This window comes from Notechis scutatus, chromosome 1 (genome assembly GCF_049901735.1).
Source record: "Notechis scutatus isolate UNSWTSFEM ecotype Mainland chromosome 1, rNotScu1.2, whole genome shotgun sequence".
NCBI lineage: Eukaryota > Metazoa > Chordata > Lepidosauria > Squamata > Elapidae > Notechis > Notechis scutatus.
Genome location: NC_142009.1, coordinates 158,069,731 through 158,086,805, shown reverse-complemented (window position 1 = coordinate 158,086,805; position 17,075 = coordinate 158,069,731). Strand labels below are relative to the sequence as shown.

General features: G+C 37.2%; 2 long non-coding RNA genes across 2 annotated transcripts in view; both read left to right on the top strand.

Annotated features, from left to right (window-relative positions):
• Positions 1 to 9,634, top strand: part of LOC148133066 (uncharacterized) — a 117,128-nt gene extending 107,494 nt beyond the window's left edge. Inside the window, exons 3-5 of the long non-coding RNA XR_015746424.1 lie at positions 5,840 to 6,063; positions 7,658 to 7,757; positions 9,609 to 9,634. This is a non-coding gene — a long non-coding RNA (uncharacterized LOC148133066). The remainder of the gene's footprint in view (positions 1 to 5,839; positions 6,064 to 7,657; positions 7,758 to 9,608) is intronic.
• A 900-nt stretch (positions 9,635 to 10,534) lies between these two features.
• LOC148133065 (uncharacterized) lies at positions 10,535 to 12,282 on the top strand. Its single transcript, XR_015746426.1, has 2 exons — positions 10,535 to 10,709; positions 11,358 to 12,282. It is a non-coding gene; the product is annotated as an uncharacterized LOC148133065 (long non-coding RNA).
• The last annotated feature ends 4,793 nt before the right edge of the window (positions 12,283 to 17,075 follow it).

The window sequence follows — 17,075 nt, the reverse complement described above, 5'->3', positions numbered from 1 at the left end:
GTTGGATGTATTAGTTAGATAGAATGTACCAAGCAAAATCTGATTGGGTATTAGATATTATTTTAAAGATTAATTTGATTAACTTAGGGGGAGATAGAAAGGCATCATACTCTGATTAATGATTCCAGGAGAAACTGATTTTCTTTTTTTCATAAGGGATGAGACAAAGGGATGATAAAAAATGGACAAAAGATACAAATATAATGATTTAAACTAAGATGATTAATTAAGGTAGAATTAAGAAGTGTGAAATATGTGGAGAAGTTAATATAGAAGGCTTAGAATGGTAAATAAAATAAGTAATGATATGTAAGATGAGCATGAATATAATTGAAGTCCATGAAGAGAGAGACACCTGGGTCCAAGTTACTTTCCAAAAGATATTTTTTTATGTTTTGTGTGTTGTGTGTATATGTCTTTTTGGGGGAGAATTGGTAAAAACTTGTAGAAATATAGAATGAGAATAATGGTAACTAAGTCAGAAAGAAACAGATGAAATAATAATAATGATATTGAATAAGAGTAAAGAGAAGTAAGAGAAATTGAATAAGAGGTTTTGGTATATTATATGGAAATGGTTTAAAACAGAATCATAATTTATCTGACTTGTTAAATTTACAAGGGAAAAAGGTTTAAACATGTAATGAATAATGATAATTTGTGTGTTTTAAAAATTAATAAAACTTGTTTTAAAAAATAAAAAAATAAAAAAAAAAGAATATATTTATAATTTAAATTGCTGGTTTACAATCACAAGTAGTTATATAAAGCAACATTTTTTTTTTAAAAAAAAAAAAAACTAGATTAAGGCATTTCAACACCTTGCCTATTTTACTGTTGCTATGACCACATTCATATTGTTCAAATACATATTTTGCTCTAGAAATAAACGACAACAACATGTCCTCCATTTGTTGAAATGATACATTAGTTTCCCTACTTTTTGGATTATAAATAAAGATTAAATATAGAACATTCAAGTGAGCAGATCCACTGGTGCAAGTAGCCATGGAGGGACTTATTGAAAGCCTTGCCTGGAATGTCACAAATGATGACGTCACAGGGCTGCTCTCTGAAAGTTCTCTTCTGCATCCATTGGAGGCCAAACTGAGACTAGTGGCAGAAGCTGGTGGCTGCTCTTGAAGGGTGGGGTATATTTTTATAAAAACCACAAAGACTCCAATTTCATCTTGCTGGGGAACAGCCTATTATTATAGATTCATCACCAGAGGAAAAAAGGAAAAATCAGGTAAAGCTTCTTGTTTATTTATTTTATTTCTTAAACAACGTATATAGCCATCCAACTGTATTAAACTAATTTATGTAGCTGTCCAACTCACTCATAGGTCACTCCTACATAATATTACCCCACTGATCTTAATTGCTTTTGATGGGGCTCCTTAGGAATTGTCCAGATTTTCAGACATTTTGGATTACACGTGCCTTTGTTATAAGATAGCATAGTTGGCGTTGAGGATTGTATGAACCGAATTATACCGCTAATACAATGTTGAATATTTTGTGCCCATCCATCTAATTCTCTCTTTAATGATACATAGTATAGGAGAGGTGGCCACATATTCTGCTTTCCATCTCTGTTTTGCTATTGCTGTGCTCTTGAATTATGGTTGGAACAACCAAAAGCTACTCTGTGAAGCCTTTTGATACAAAGAGATAGATAGATGCAGGGATGGGATTCTACCAGTTCGCACCTATTCACTAGAACCAGTTGTTAACATTCTAAGCAGTTCGGAGAACCGGTTGTTAGAAGAAATACTGGCCTAATCCTGTAAGGAAGGCAGGAAGGAAACATTCTGGTGTTTCTTACAGAAACTGCCTCTCCATTAACCCTTATTATGTTATTGGCAGGACTAGACTTCCTGTCTCTGGAATGGCACTGAAAAAAGCGACTTATGACCATTTTTCACACTTACGACTGTTGCAGCATCCCCACAGTCACAAGAGGCCAGGCGAGGAGATGCGCGCCTCGATGTGAGTGATGTTGAGTTGGCCACGCCCAGCCAGTCACATGACCACCAAGCCATGCCCACCAACTAAGCCACGCCCACAGAACCGGTTGTTAAAAAATTTGAATCCCACCACTGGATAGATGGAATAATATAAATTGCTGCAAGTGACTCGTGTCTCCCTCTTTTTTCACTGCCTTTTATCTGGGTTTTGTCAATTAACTGTTTTTTAAAGTTTGCTGATGTTTAATAAATAAATCTCAAGCTATATTTTTTGCTAGCTGAACTGAATGGCATGTATGATCTGGATATAGGGAATGACTGTTGGGTGCCCATCAAACCGGAAATTACCCACTATTTCCCAACTTTTAGAAACTATTTAATCAGTGTCAGCTGGTACTCCATTCAAAATCCAAGAAAGAAATACTTAGACTCCTTTAATCAGAGAAAAGATATCTTTTACTGGAAATCAAATGGTAGCAACGAAAGAATTCTGAATCTGAGAAAATGGGTGCTTAAATCACATATACGAAGTAATGGCAACATTCCCACCCCCAATAGTTCAATTGACTCTTCCAATTAAAAGTTGTGTAGATCATCATGTGGGCATCTCCAGGTGGTGATGAGGCTTCTGTCCGCTGACCTTGACATAGTTTGATAAAGGGTTGCAGCTGCGCATAGCGTAGGATAGAAACCTAAGCAAGAATGTACCCCCCCCCCCCCGCAGTTTATACAGTTCTGGTTTGTAACACCTCCGGCTCACTTCCCACAACCATTCCCCCCTCCTTCCCCCGTTACTTATGACAGCCGAAAAATGCAAAACAAAGTGAGAAAATCTTGAAGGCTGACAATCAGTGAAATCTGCTGAGAAGAACATTTTTTATGGGGAGGACCCACTAAAGTCACTGGGATGTATTAGTCAATAGAAATAAACAAGATTTGGCGATCCATACACCAAACATGAAAAAGAGGTACGAAGGAGATGCAAGAAAAGAAAGTTTGTAATATGTGAGATAAATTCCTTTTTATTTTTCAATAAATGTTTCAATAAAATTCATTGTGGAACTTTCCCACTTAGTTACAAGCAGTCACTCATGTGTTCTAGAATGTTTACTCCCATTTTTTCTACTTTCTAATACCTGAAAAAGTATACTTTTGAATCTCTCCACAATTGTATATTTCTATTTTCCTGAATCTAGCTTTACTCTATTTCATTGGCAGATGTATATTCATATCCGTACATTGGTAATATGCTTCAGTCTAAGTAATTCAGAAGCCAGCTGAGACTTTCCTACTAAGCCACTTTGTTGAAACAAGTTCCCTCAAGTAAGCTCTGGCCTCATAAGTTATAATTCTTTTGAAAATATGCTGAAATACCCCCAGAACCAAAGGCAACAAAACCCTCTGTATATGGAAGCCAATGTTTCCCAGCCTGGTGCACTTGAGGGGACTTCAAACCCCATTCTTAAAGGCTGCAAACTCCAATTCAACTGGTCATTTCACTTTTTTTTTTGTATGGGGTTGATAAAAAGAAGCTTTTTGCATGATGACATTAAACTAGGGTGGAGCACTTGTGGTTTTCCAAATGTTCCTGAATTAGAGCATACCTTGGCAACTTAAGGATGACTGTAGCCAGTGGTAAAGAATGCTTGGGGTTGTCTTTCATTAACAGGACCATGGATCAAATAACCAAGTACTAGTTGTTGTAATCAGGTAGTTGTTGTAAACATATTAAAGGGCATTAAACATACTACAAGCATTAAATTGCATTGACCAATTTAAAAGTAGGTCTCAGGTACTTCAGGTACTCAGGTACTATAAGTTTTTGAACTTCCAAGTATTCATTAGACTGCGACTTTCAGTAGTTGCACTAGAAGTCCCTGAATTGGTCATTTGTAAATGGCACTTCCTCAACAATGGTTTTCTCTACCTTATGGTAGTTGCAGTTTCTTAATTCCAAAACTATTTATCGTAACCAACCACATGTTGTTATTTAACAATATATTACTGGAGGTTGGTGTATGGGACCATCAAAAATAAAACTGACACTTTGCTTCTTGTGCTAAAGATCAAGATAATCAAGGGTGGGATTCAAATTTTTTAACAACCGGTTCTGTGGGCATGGCTTAGTTGGTGGGCATGGCTTGGTGGTCATGTGACTGGGTGGACATGGCTTGGTGGTCATGTTATTGGCTGGATGTGGCCAACTCAACATCACTCACATCGAGGCGCGCATCTCCTAGCCTGGCCTCTCATGACTGTGCGGATGCTGCAACAGTCATAAGTGTGAAAAACGGTCATAAGTCACTTTTTTCAATGGTCACTTCACACAAGCAAAGTACCAGCAAAGGAGGGGGAAAAAAAACTTCAGAGAAGTTCCAGAGACAGGAAGTCTAGTCCTGCCAAGAATGTAATAAGGGTTAATGGAGAGGCAGTTTCTGTAAGCAACAACAGAATGTTTCCTTCCTGCCTTCATTACAGGATTAGGCCAGTAATTTCTTCTAACAACCGATTCTCTGAACTGCTTAGAATGTTAACAACCGTTCCTAGAGAATAGGTGTAAACTGGTAGAATCCCACCCCTGAAGATAATCTCCCTCATATTTTCATATGCAGATAACAGAAGTTAAATTTTCCTTCAGAAGGGGTGACAGAACAGCTCTCTCCCCCCCATATGGTGAAGTTTCACTTAGGGGATGTTGAGAAGGAAGCACAAAATACACATTACTCGGACTTCTGATATTTTATTGTTCCTTTGTCCTGTCCTACGCCATGCAAAATAATTCATTTGCAAGGCTTTACTTTAAATGATGCAAATGTGAGCAGCAGCAGCAGCAGGCAAGGCATATATGCAATCACACCCCCAGTTTTGAGCAGCCCCCAAATTCCCTGGAAACTTGCCTGTAAAGAATTTGCAGTATCCAGTGTTGAATGTGTTCATTAGACATGTCACTGGGGCACACAGTCCAAAGTGATCAGAATAGGTTGTCAGCCATGGCTCAAAGTCAACTAACAACTGTTCTTAAATAGAGCTCAATTTGGTGAATTTAACTAAGGCCAGGACCAAATCTGGCATGTAAAGACACACGATAAGCACTGTTGCTATGCTCTCTGTTGCATACAGGATGTTCTGGGGCTAGGTGGTCTTTCCAGTTCCAGTTCATCATCTTTAAATTGGGGAGAGGGGAACAGCTCCTGGTGAATATTGGGTGGATCAGCCTTAGGTGATTGGGTGCTTGAAGCTTCTTCAGTCTGAAATAAACCCAGCTCTCTCAGAGCAACCTCCTGTGCCCAACTCTTCTGAGTCAGAGATGGCCATGACATCCTTTCTCAGTAGTCCATCTGGAACATGGGGCAGCAAGACAATTATGGGATGAAACAGGTCTGTTACAGAAAAATCCTGAATCTAGCAAAGGGGATGAGAAAGAATCTCAGAGTAACTCTGCCTTAATTAGACTCGATAAAAACCTCAGCTGTTAAGATTCTGTTACGCTTTTCTATCAGCAATAAAGACCTTTTGAGAAATCCATGTACTATTTGTTTCCTGAGTTTGCCAGCCTTTCGGAACTGATAGCCTCAGTTGTGTCTAAGTGTATTGTGTGAGCAGAACTAAAGAGGTGCATACAGTAGGACTGCTTGAGTGCTTGATTTTGGCTGCATTCTGATTGGCCACAGACCTTTTCCAAGGAAAGCAATTTGTGAAGCAGTTTCTCAGATCTCCAATGTAGTTCAGGTCAGGAAACAGACTTTATTGATATAGGTTTAGTAACAGAATGTGTTTGTTCGTTTGTTGTTTCTTATGCTGTCACTGTGTCCTAGGCTTAAAGCAGGGTTTTGTTTATGCAAGTCTTATCTTTGTTTAATTTCTCCAAGATCATGCCTGGAGCTCACTACACCATTGGAGAAGATGACTAGAGAGATAGAGGCTTGATCATAAACAAACATGCTGTCACCTGGTCAGAGTTCAGGAAGATAGAAATAGTGGGCCTGCTGGTGTCCGTTTACTCTATAGCATTTGAAGTGATTGGATGTCCAACTTCACCTGTGCTGGCTTGTCCATTCTTGGTTATCCAGAAGAAACCAACTGATTGAAGATGGTACAAATCTTCATAGAACTGTGGTTATTCATATAATCATGGGGTTCATTAATTCATTAATTCAAGGAACTCAACTGAACAATTAACCTTGTACTGTATATTAATTCATTAATTAACCAATCACCATTATCATCATTCATTAATATGTTCCTTTCACTACTTCAATTCATTAGTACATTAATGAAAAGATATACAGTGAGTAATCAAAAGTATACTTTTTATATCACTTTGAGATTTCAGGTGAACATTGAAAAATGCTGACCAATTGAGAGAGATAGTTTTTACAATGAAAACCAGTCAGATGAATACTTTTGAGGTTTTCTTGTTTGCTTGTTTGACCCCCAAGTGACAGTTCTTATGCTGTAAAGGTGACAGTGGGAAAATTGTACTTGCAAGATTCAGTTGCATGATTCAGGTAATATAGCTCTATAAAGTAGAATTAACTTATCTGACAGTGTTTCCTGCCTGGTCTATCTGGTAAAACTGACAGCATTTCTCCTATATTAATTTGCTCATCCAGTTAGATCAAATAGGATCAATTTTTCCAGATCCTTCCTATACAAGGAATTTTCCCCACCAAAATCAAATCTCCCCCTTCTCTTCAGGAATTTAGGAGAGCAGTAAAGATCTGGCTTATTTATCAAGTGCAGGAGAAACACATACTATGATTGAAAAATCTGAATTTGGCAGATATATGTTTTTGATTTCTTTTTTTCTTTCTTTCTTCATAATTTTGCTTCTGTACTTGGTTTATTTAATGAGTGAATTTGTGAGTTTATTACTTTTGGAGGAGCTTTTTTTTGCTCATGATTTTTTAATTGTTCAGTACCCGGATCCTTTGAAAATATAAATAAATAAACAAATTAATGTTGGTTTCCAGGAACCACTTGGGATATGGCAACAATCAGAGGCATCACTAAGAGAATGGGGAGAGGAGCTGAAAATATTGGGTCCATTTTTTTCAATTCAGGGCATAAGGATTTTTAGAGAATAAAAATATCTATGAAGCAAATGAAACATTATTTTGTACAGCATAGTTCCAAATTATCACATTTCCATTTAAGCACATATATATCTTTTCCAAATTTCTCGTTATTTCTCCCTTTACTTTTATTCAATTATATTTCTTTCTATCAAGGTTTTCTTAATTCTCAGTCAAACATAAACACACAAAATACAAAACATAAAACACAAAACTTTGCTTTGTTAAAACCTATAAGTAGCTTTTAGAAAGGTTTTATGTTCCTATGTCTTATGTTTTGTTTGTCTTTAAAAAATTAATAAAATTATTTAAAAAAAAACATATCTATGAAGCATTTCTTGCCTGTTAATTTATGCCTGAAAAAACTGGAAAATTGTAATGCCAATTTTCAGCAGTGCGATGTTGGCAAACTCTTAAGGGCCACAGAAATTAGATTTTGAGACATTCACACAACCCAGAAAGTACAATGAGAAAATACCAGACCCTACATTTGATTGCAAACAAACAAACAAACGAAAAACCTCAGCCTGAGGAAAGCTCTTGTTAAATAATGTAGTGAAACGTTTTATCTCTGTTGGCTCCTTATATTGTTTTAATTTTTCTTTTCTCTAGTGGAATACCAACCTCAGTTATTCCTCAGTCAACATGAAGGTTTTTTATGTTTTTCTGCTTATCTTTTTCTTGTTCCATTCAGGGTACCTGGACAAATCAGGTAAGAATGCCAACATTTCACAGATATTTCCTTTCGGAGACATTTCCTTTTTCATTATTTCTACTATTGACTTGTGTTTTATGACATTTAAACAAACAGGAATTATTATTATTTTCAAAACTTAATTTGTTAAGTTTATTTGCCACTTATTCTCTGCCTAGTATACATGGGATTCATTCTGTAGACTGCAGAAATGCATGTTTGCATTAGAAGGCAATCAAAAATATTTTTTTTGCTGCCATTTTTAACTCTCAGGTTTGGTTTAGATGAAATCTTTAGATCAGGGGTGTCAAACTCATGTCGTCATGTTTCTTGCAGACGTTACATTACACTAACTAGGTAACATCATCAGTGCTAGTAAGGAGTGCTGTTTGCACTCTTGATGAGCAATGATGATGTTACCTAGTTTGGGTAATGAAACATCTGCAAGAAAACAAGCAAGCTCAGAGAACACCAAGGACCCCTCATTTCAACCCTGTGCTTACCAATATTCTCCTTTATTAGGACCCAGATTGTTGGGGGCAATATGCTGATGTTGTAAACTGCTCAGAGAGTGCTGTAAAGCACTATGGAATGTTATAAAGTCTATATGCCATTGCTATAATTGAGTCTGGCAGGTAATAAAGCAGTTGAAAAATGAATGCCCCAATCACAGAGTGAATGCCATGGTTGTTCAGTGAATCCATTGTCTGCTCAGGGGTGGTGTTTTTTTCTGGAAAATGCAAGTAAATTCCAGTTTGTGGCAAACTATCATAAATCATGAGCATGTGATTTGAGGGCAGAGGTGGTATGCAGCAGGTTCTGGGGAACCAGTCATGGAAATTTTGAGTAGTTCAGAGAACCGGCAAATACCCCCTGACTGGCCCCACCCCCATATATTCTCTGCCTCCCAGCTGATTGGCTGGGTCTTCTTTTGTGGCCCTGCACAGGAGAATGGAGCTGGAAAGCAGGTTAGTGGGGTGGGGAGGGAATGGAGATTTTGCAGTATCTTTTCCCTGCCATGCCCACCTAGCCATGCCCACCATGCCACACCCACAGAAACGGGAGTAAATTTTTTGAATCCCACCACTGTTTGAGGGTGTTGCAAAATTGCAATTGTAGATTGATTGCCAAGCGCCCAAAATACAGTCATGTCAGTGCAGAGAAGGACAGTGTCATAATTTTGAAACTGGATCATTAATACCTTTGAGGGAGGATTCTGTTGTAACTTGGAGGGATTGTTAAGCAATGGTGGTAGGACAAGGTCTACCTGTAGTGATTTCTGTACAAATAAGGAAATTGCAAATGGAAACTTATTATGCATATAATTTGTATTCATACAAATGGTGCTCTGTCACAAAGTATTGGGGACATGAAGATGTATAGAACATGGCTTTGCACTCAGAAGCTAACTGCATCATTCTGTGGTAAAATAAAACTATATGTACTTCCCAATGCAATAAATTACTACATATCCCCAGTAATAGTTGGTATGAAAATGTTAATTAATTTCTGCCTATTGTTTTCTCGTTTTGTCTGTATTTGATAGCGGCAAGGATATTGGCTTGCTATTTTTTTAAAAAAATCCTTGCTTACATTTTTCTTTTACTTAGAAATCTAATTATTAATCTTCTTTATTAGTGTACATGTAATGCATATGTGTTCTCAAGTTTCATAATATCTCTCCTGCATAGGAGCACTAGAAAAAATTAATTCAGATGTACATTCCTATCAAGCAGTTCCTTTCTGTGATTAGCATCCATGTCAAAATGTAGAAAAGGGTTTAAGAATACTAAGCCAAAGACATTAAAAGCAGGAAATTAAAAAAGGTAATATTAAAAAAAATCACAAGTCCTCCTGTTTTCTTTGAAGGCACCGGACGATGTAGAAGACTAAAGGGGGTTTGCCGGCATACCCTGTGCCATCCTGTCGAAGTCTATGTTGGTCGATGCAACAATGGGATGGGAAATTGCTGTGTTGATGATGCTGAAGACATTAGAAAATATAAGCAGTAAGAACTCTGCTGGTCATGGCACCAATGAAAGAAGAGTAAGCAGTCCAAAGCAACGTTTGTGATTTTGGAAGTGAGCAGCAAAGGAGAAAAAGAACTGACTGTTTTATGTTGTGAAATAAATGCTGTTCATTGTTATGTACAATTACTTCTATCTGTGCTGCACTTGACTGACTGGTTTCTGGAATTTATCATCTGTGTTTCTACCAATAGGTGGCACTCATTTTTCACATAATTTTTCTCTCACTTTTTTTTTTCAGGAGACGCTGATTATGCCAGAGAATAAAGTTGTGTTTGATCCCTTTTCCCTTTTGATCAGAGAGTGAGCTTAAACTTTGTTGGATAAATTCCAGTATCACATTTCCTTCCCACTTCCCCCACCTTTCTGAGGCTGACTCTTTCTGATGCTGATAAACTGCATTAGACAAAGGGCATGGCGTGGGATTGGGCAATAGATGTCTAAAAGAGGATGTAACTACGCTGGATCCAGAGGTGGGATTCAGCAGGTTCTGACCAGTTCTGGAGAATCGGTAGTGGATATTTTGAGTAGTTCAGAGAACCGGCAAACACCACCTCTGACTGGCCCCGCCCCCATCTATTCTCTGCCTCCCGAGTCCCAGCTGATCCGCTGGGTCTTCTTTTGTTGCCCTGCACAGGAGAACAGAGCTGGAAAGCAGGTTAGTGGGGTGGGGTGGGAATGGAGATTTTGCAGTATCCTTCCCCTGCCACGCCCACGAATTTTGCTATCCTTCCCCGCCACACCAAGCCATGCCACGCCATGCCTCCAAGCTATGCCCACAAAACTGGTAGTAAAAAAATTTGAAACCCACTACTGGCTGGAATCCAGTGAGATTTAGTGTAGTGGCATGTTTACCAAGCACCAATTTACTCTGACCTGTCCCAGGGTTAAAACAAAAATGTGATCAGGAAAGAGAAATGAAATCTTAGACTTTAAGACAGGGGTGTCCAACCTTTCACCTTCCCTGGGCCACATTAGAAAATGAAAATTTGGTTTGGGCCGCACATAATTAAATTAAATAATAAATTAAATTAAATTAAATTAAATTAAATTAAATTAAATTAAATTAAATTAAATTAAATTAAATTAAATTAAATTAAATTAAATTAAATTAAATTAAATTAAATTATAAAATAAAATAAAATAAAATAAAATAAAATAAAATAAAATAAAATAAATTTATTATTTATTATTAATTATTTATTAAAATTATTTATTTTTATTTTATAATTTTCCGCCAAATTTTGCGGGGTGGGGGGGGGGAAGAAAGCTCACCCGCCTCGCGCCTACCTCTCCTCCTGCAAATGCAGCAGCGGTGGCGGCGGGGGCAGAAGCAGCAGCAGCGGTGGGGGGCAGAAGCAGCAGCGGGGGGACAGCAGCGGCAACAGCAGGAGGTGGCGGGCGGGACTTTGGGCTGCGGCTGCCTGCCTTTTCTGTTGCTCGCCTCACCCCGCCTCGCGCCTGCCTCTCCTCCTCCTCCTCGCTGGATCTTTCATGAAGGTTGGGGTGGGCGTTGGGTCGCATTACGAGGCGACCTGGGCCGCATGCGGCCCGTGGGCCGCGGGTTGGACAAGCCTACTTTAAGAGATAGAATTGCCTTGCCTGGTTTCAGCATTATTTTCCAAATGTAGATAGATACATAGTGCATTAGTAGTATGTAATCCCTTTCAGTGGGTGTACAGAGTAATTTACATAGCATGGAGATGCTACTATTTGGGCAATACTTCTCAGATTTCAATAAGATGCATCTAAGAAAGGTTCTGGGACGAGATCACTTTGGTTTGGAACTGGTCCTGGTTTGTGGGTCTGTAAATATAAGTGATAATATCTCTAGACGTAAGATTACTGTAGCTCACACAAATTCTTTTTTTGAATGGCAATTCAGTACAGGGTTTCTGTGAGCTGCATTAATCCTGCATCTAGAGATTATAATCATTATAGGGTAAGTAACTCTTATTAAACAACTAATTGCCTACTAATTACCATAACAAATGCTAAACATCAATCCATAATAGCAACATATTCTGCATAAATACAGTATTTGAGAATTATACAGGTTATGCTGTTGTATATAAAATTGACACTATTCTTAAAAAAAAAAACTGAAATAGTTCACTGTTCAGCTTTTGAAATATGTGGCTTTGAAATGTCTACTCTAGCACGCAAAAGCCCAAAGATCAATCATTTCTCAGATAAAGGTCTGGAGTTTTCATCTGTCTCTCCTGGTTTGGTATGTCCTTTAAATCTCTCCTGGGTTGGGGCAAATTGTGGGCCTGAACAGTTTCTTAATATAACAGAGATAAGAGTGGGTTAAGAGCTAGTTTGGTGTAGTGGTTAAAGCAGTAAACTAGAAACGGAGAGACCATGAGTTCTAACCATGTTTGGTCACAAAGCCAGCAGGTGATCTTGGGCAAGTCACTCATTCTCAGCCTTAGAAAGAAGGCAATGGCAAACCACAGTCAACACTGACTCAAAGGCATAAACCAACCAACCAACCAAAACCAACAAAAAAAATATAAACAATGTGTTACTCTTCCCAGGAACTGTCAGTGGGTCAGTCACCACCATAAGTAATCATTCTGAAATGGAAGGATGGTCGGATTTGATGAAGTGCTTTAGTGGTATTTTTTCCTCTCTTTTTTGACAATATAGTACAAGCAATCAAATAAGAGGTTTGTAGGGACTAACCCTCTTGTGATATTTTCCAAGTCAATAAAAAATAGGACCTTACCCTCTGATGAAATCACTGTCACAATCCAGATGTCTAATATGATACAGAAGTATAACAGTATTTCAGCTTATTTTAATTGTATCATCTATTTCTCTATGGAATTTTAAGGCATTGATCTTACTATTATTTTGTCTATTTGGATTGATAAACCAAATGAATGAAAACCCTGAATCTGTCTCTTTATAATTTTTTTAAAGAGAGAAATTTTCTGCCTATTTATTCTAGGAAGGTGTTTAACTTGAAGATAGGAAATGGGTAAAGTTGCAGTTCTAAACATTTTTGTAGGCTGATCTCATAGAATATAGTGGCACTTTTTGAGTGGAAATGTTGGATTCAACTGTAAATAGATTAAGCTGCATTAGCAATGCATCTCAATTCTTTCTTAAAAGTAATTCCTGCAGAAATCAGTGGAGGTAAATGCTGAGAAAGAAGGCTTCATAGCTGGCTGAAGAAATCTCCTGTATTTCTTGATACTTCTTGATACTTGAGTTTGGAAACTTGCTATTCTTTCCTTTATCTAACAGTTGATTTTGTTTCCACAACAGCTCTCAGCCTCTCTCGAGCCTCTTGTTATGTCTTCAGTCTCGCATATCTACATGTCATTTTGAAAATGTAATCCTTTGGGTCCTCTGCTTTCTTTGTTATCTTTCGGGAAATTTAAAAGACTATCAATCGTAAAACGTCTCTATTGAAGCAAGTTTTGAAAGACAAACTCCCCCAGTTCCATGTAGGAGCAGGCCGACACGTAATAGACCAGGAATGTTGAATGTAACTCAGTCCAACTGATTGTTTCAGTCTCTTCCTTTTTGCTGAATCGCATAAGCTTTAGGGACTTAAAACATATGTGCATTTCCAAGGAAGATTTAAAAAAAATTATAGAACTTCAGATAATTTTGAGGTGGTTTTTTTTTTTTAAAGAGAAAGAAACACACTCACAAAACAGCAACTAATTTCTGCCAGTCTCATGACAGAGAAAGCTAGTCCAGCATTAGTTCCTTTTATGGAAAATGGAAGTTAAGTGATAGCAATATAGCAAGCTCAGCTGTTCTATTGACAGAGTGTAAATCTAGGAGCCGGGAGGCACCTTAGTTCTCTCTGTGCTTGTTCAATTATGCCTCCAGTGGTGTTTTACTTTGGAAATATCTGGGTTCAAAATCAAGACAAGGAAATAATAGCTATTTAAAAGCCATATTAATAAAAAATAATGAACATCATTTAGAATAGAATTGGCCAAGTGTGATTGGACACACAAGGAATTTGTTCTTCTATTAGTTGATTAGATGCACAAGTTTGGATTTCTCAAATCATAAAAGTCACCAAAATGGAAATCAGAACAATCATGACATCTGAACCACCCTATTGATCAAAGTGTGATTAAGATAAAACACCTTCAGACAAATAAAATCTTCAAGAAGCATTGGTCAAGTCATGAGCAATTGCAAAGCCACTGAGAAATCTGCAACATGAGTAATTTCAACAAACCTTGATTTGCCACTATATGCCATTTTGCCTGGCATGGCACAAATGTACTAAGAAACGAAGTTAAAAAACCCCAATATTGATAAGTAAATATTTAAGGACTGCACTCTGCACACATTAAGGAAGCCTCAATGCAGAGTGAAATTTAAATCTCAGAAAACTTTTCAAAAGGCTCACTACATATTAGACAGTCCCTCTCTAAATTTAGTAGTTTCCTCCTGCCATGAAACTGTAAGAGAATTCAAACTATAGTTTCACTTTCATTAGGAGAAAATACCTAAACTATGATTTGCACTTTGAGGAGATTGGTTTATTTGTCTGCTTTGTTTACACTCTGTACTTTGTTCAGGAGTTCAAGCCATTGTACATTCCCTCCTCCTATTTTGGGGCTGAAAAAGAGTAACTGCCTCAGGACAGTTAAATCATCATAATAAATAGGTTAAAAGACACATACATGGAACAACTCCGCATAGGGCTGCAACTTCATGACTGGAAATGATGCATTAGTTTTATTAAGTCAACAACAGTTTTCAGAACAGTTTATAAAGTTTGCAAATTTTTAAAAACATAGCAAGGCCATTCTAAAATAACAGAAAAGAGAGAAAAAGTAGCATAAATAAAATCAAACATTAGATTGGTGCCCCAATATTTATTATGGCCAAGCCATGGAGATTTTTTGCCCCTACATTACACTTTCTAACTTAAATCATCCCCATGATTATTGAATACAAAGCATGAAGCATATGATGATAAGTGCATAATGCATGATCCAATTATAGAAATATAATTTTTGGCCTTTGGGCTTCAGAGTCAGCTTAATATTTTCAGCTGTTCCACAGTGGCACCCTAGAAAATTATTTCTTTGTCCATCTTCTTTGCTGGCTTTAAATATAGACATTCCTCAATTTACAAACACAATTGAGCCTAACATTTCCACTGCTAAGCAAGGCAGTTGTTGAGTTTTACCTCATTTTACAACCTTTTTGCCACCGTTGTTGAGCAAATCACTGCAGTAAAGTGTATTGCATGGTTAAGTGAATCCAGCTTCCCCATTGATTTTGCTTGTCAGAAGCTAGATTGTAAGGTTACCAATGGTGATCACATAAATACATGCCAGTTGCCAAATTTTGATCACTTGTCCATAGGATGCTACAATGGTCCTAAGTGTGAACACTGGTCAAAACTCACTTTTTTTAGTGCCATTGTAACTTCAAACAGTCACTAAATGAATGATTGCAAGATGAGGACTACTGGTAAAAAATATTTTTAACATAGGTCAAAATATAAAATTAGAGAACTAGGTAAGAACATGAACCCAAAACTGCAAATTAACATTGTCAACAACGTACAAAGAAAATCAGTATAAAATGTTCTATAGATGGCATTTAGCACCAGCGAGATTGGCCAAAATATATCCAAATGCAAAACCAGAATGTTGGAAATGTAAACAAAAAGACGGAACATTTTTTCACATGTGATGGTAATGTCCAAGAGCTAGAAAATATTAGATGAAGATACGAAGATGGTTACAAGAAATTACAGAACACCAAAGAGAATTTAAACCTGAAATATTCTTATTAGGAATAATCAAAGGGAAATTTAGCAAACAAATCCAATACCTCATTTTACACATAATAACGGCGGCAAGGATAGTTTCTTGCACAGGGCTGAAAAACAGAAAAGATACCATCCGAAGAAAACCTGATACAAAAAATACTGGACTGTGCTGAGATGGATAAACTCACAGCAGAATTAAAAGGCAAGGACAAATCGGAATATCATGCGATTTTGGATAGATGGTATAAATGGGTAGAACACAGAAATAAGGATTAATGTATAGGAATAAATGTAAATATATGTATTATTGATGACTCAATACTGTTAACAATGTAGAGATATGCAATTTTTTTTAAAAATAAATAAATTAAAAAAAATATTTTCACAGGTTCTTAAGTTGTAGATGGGCTATATTGTTTGCAACATTCTAGCTCCAGAACACTGTATAAAACCACTGTGAACTATGCAGTACCAGGATGCTGCAGCATAATGGTCTAGGATGGGAAGCTCTCATTTTCAGCTATGGAAAGACACTTTTTGTTATTCTTCTAAATTACAACAGACTTGCACAAATTTGTCTTGGGCAGAAACGTTGACTCATGTAAGCCACCCTGAATTTTTTCAGAAGATGGGATTTCGGATAGACCTTGTTTAACAACCACTGGGACCAGCTATTCTGTCGCTAAGCGACACAGTCACTGAGATATCATCTGACTGTGATGGTCACTTCTGCTGCCGTCTTTATGCAAATTATCATCAATCATTAAACGAGATGTCACTATTGTGATTTGCGAATTTACTGCCAGCTTCTCCATGGACTCGGCTTGTTAGAAGCCCTGTTATGAAGCAGGCAAATAGAAATCATGTGACTGCATGGATGCTGCTGAAAAGGTGATAAATCCGAGGACTGGTCATAAAGTTTCTTTTTCTAGCACCATTATAACTTTGGTCACTAAACAAGTTGATTGGTAAGTGAAATTATCAAAAGTGCAAAATTAGCTTTATGAACTCTTAATGAATACTGTATTTTGTGAATTCTTGCTTGTCTATTCAAAGGTGATCCTGAGATACAGGCTTTTTTCATGCCTCTCCTTAGTTTTCCCTTCATTGCTGTCTGGAGCAGAGAGCAGCATGACTAACAGCAATTAACTCAAGAATTATTAGGAGCAGATATTATAGAAGGCTGTATTAAAGGTAGACAGATGAAATAGTGGCTGTAATAGTGTAATAACAGAACAAGGGAAAACATAATTCAGATGTTTGTTGTATGTGTGCTCATTACCACCTTCAAAAGAAATGTTTCCTTTTAATAAATAAGTTATTGGTTTTTGACATGGGAAACGGACTCCCAAGGCCCTTTCTGTAAGGGCACATTATCTGGCTGATTAGCCTTTTTTATTTACATTTATTTATTATTTATTACATATATAAGCCACCCATCTTGCTATCTAGAGCCACTTGGATAGTCATGGGGAAGATCCCTATGGCAGAAAAAATAGCTTATTTATCTATGTTTTATTAAGGTGGTTTGAGATAAAATGC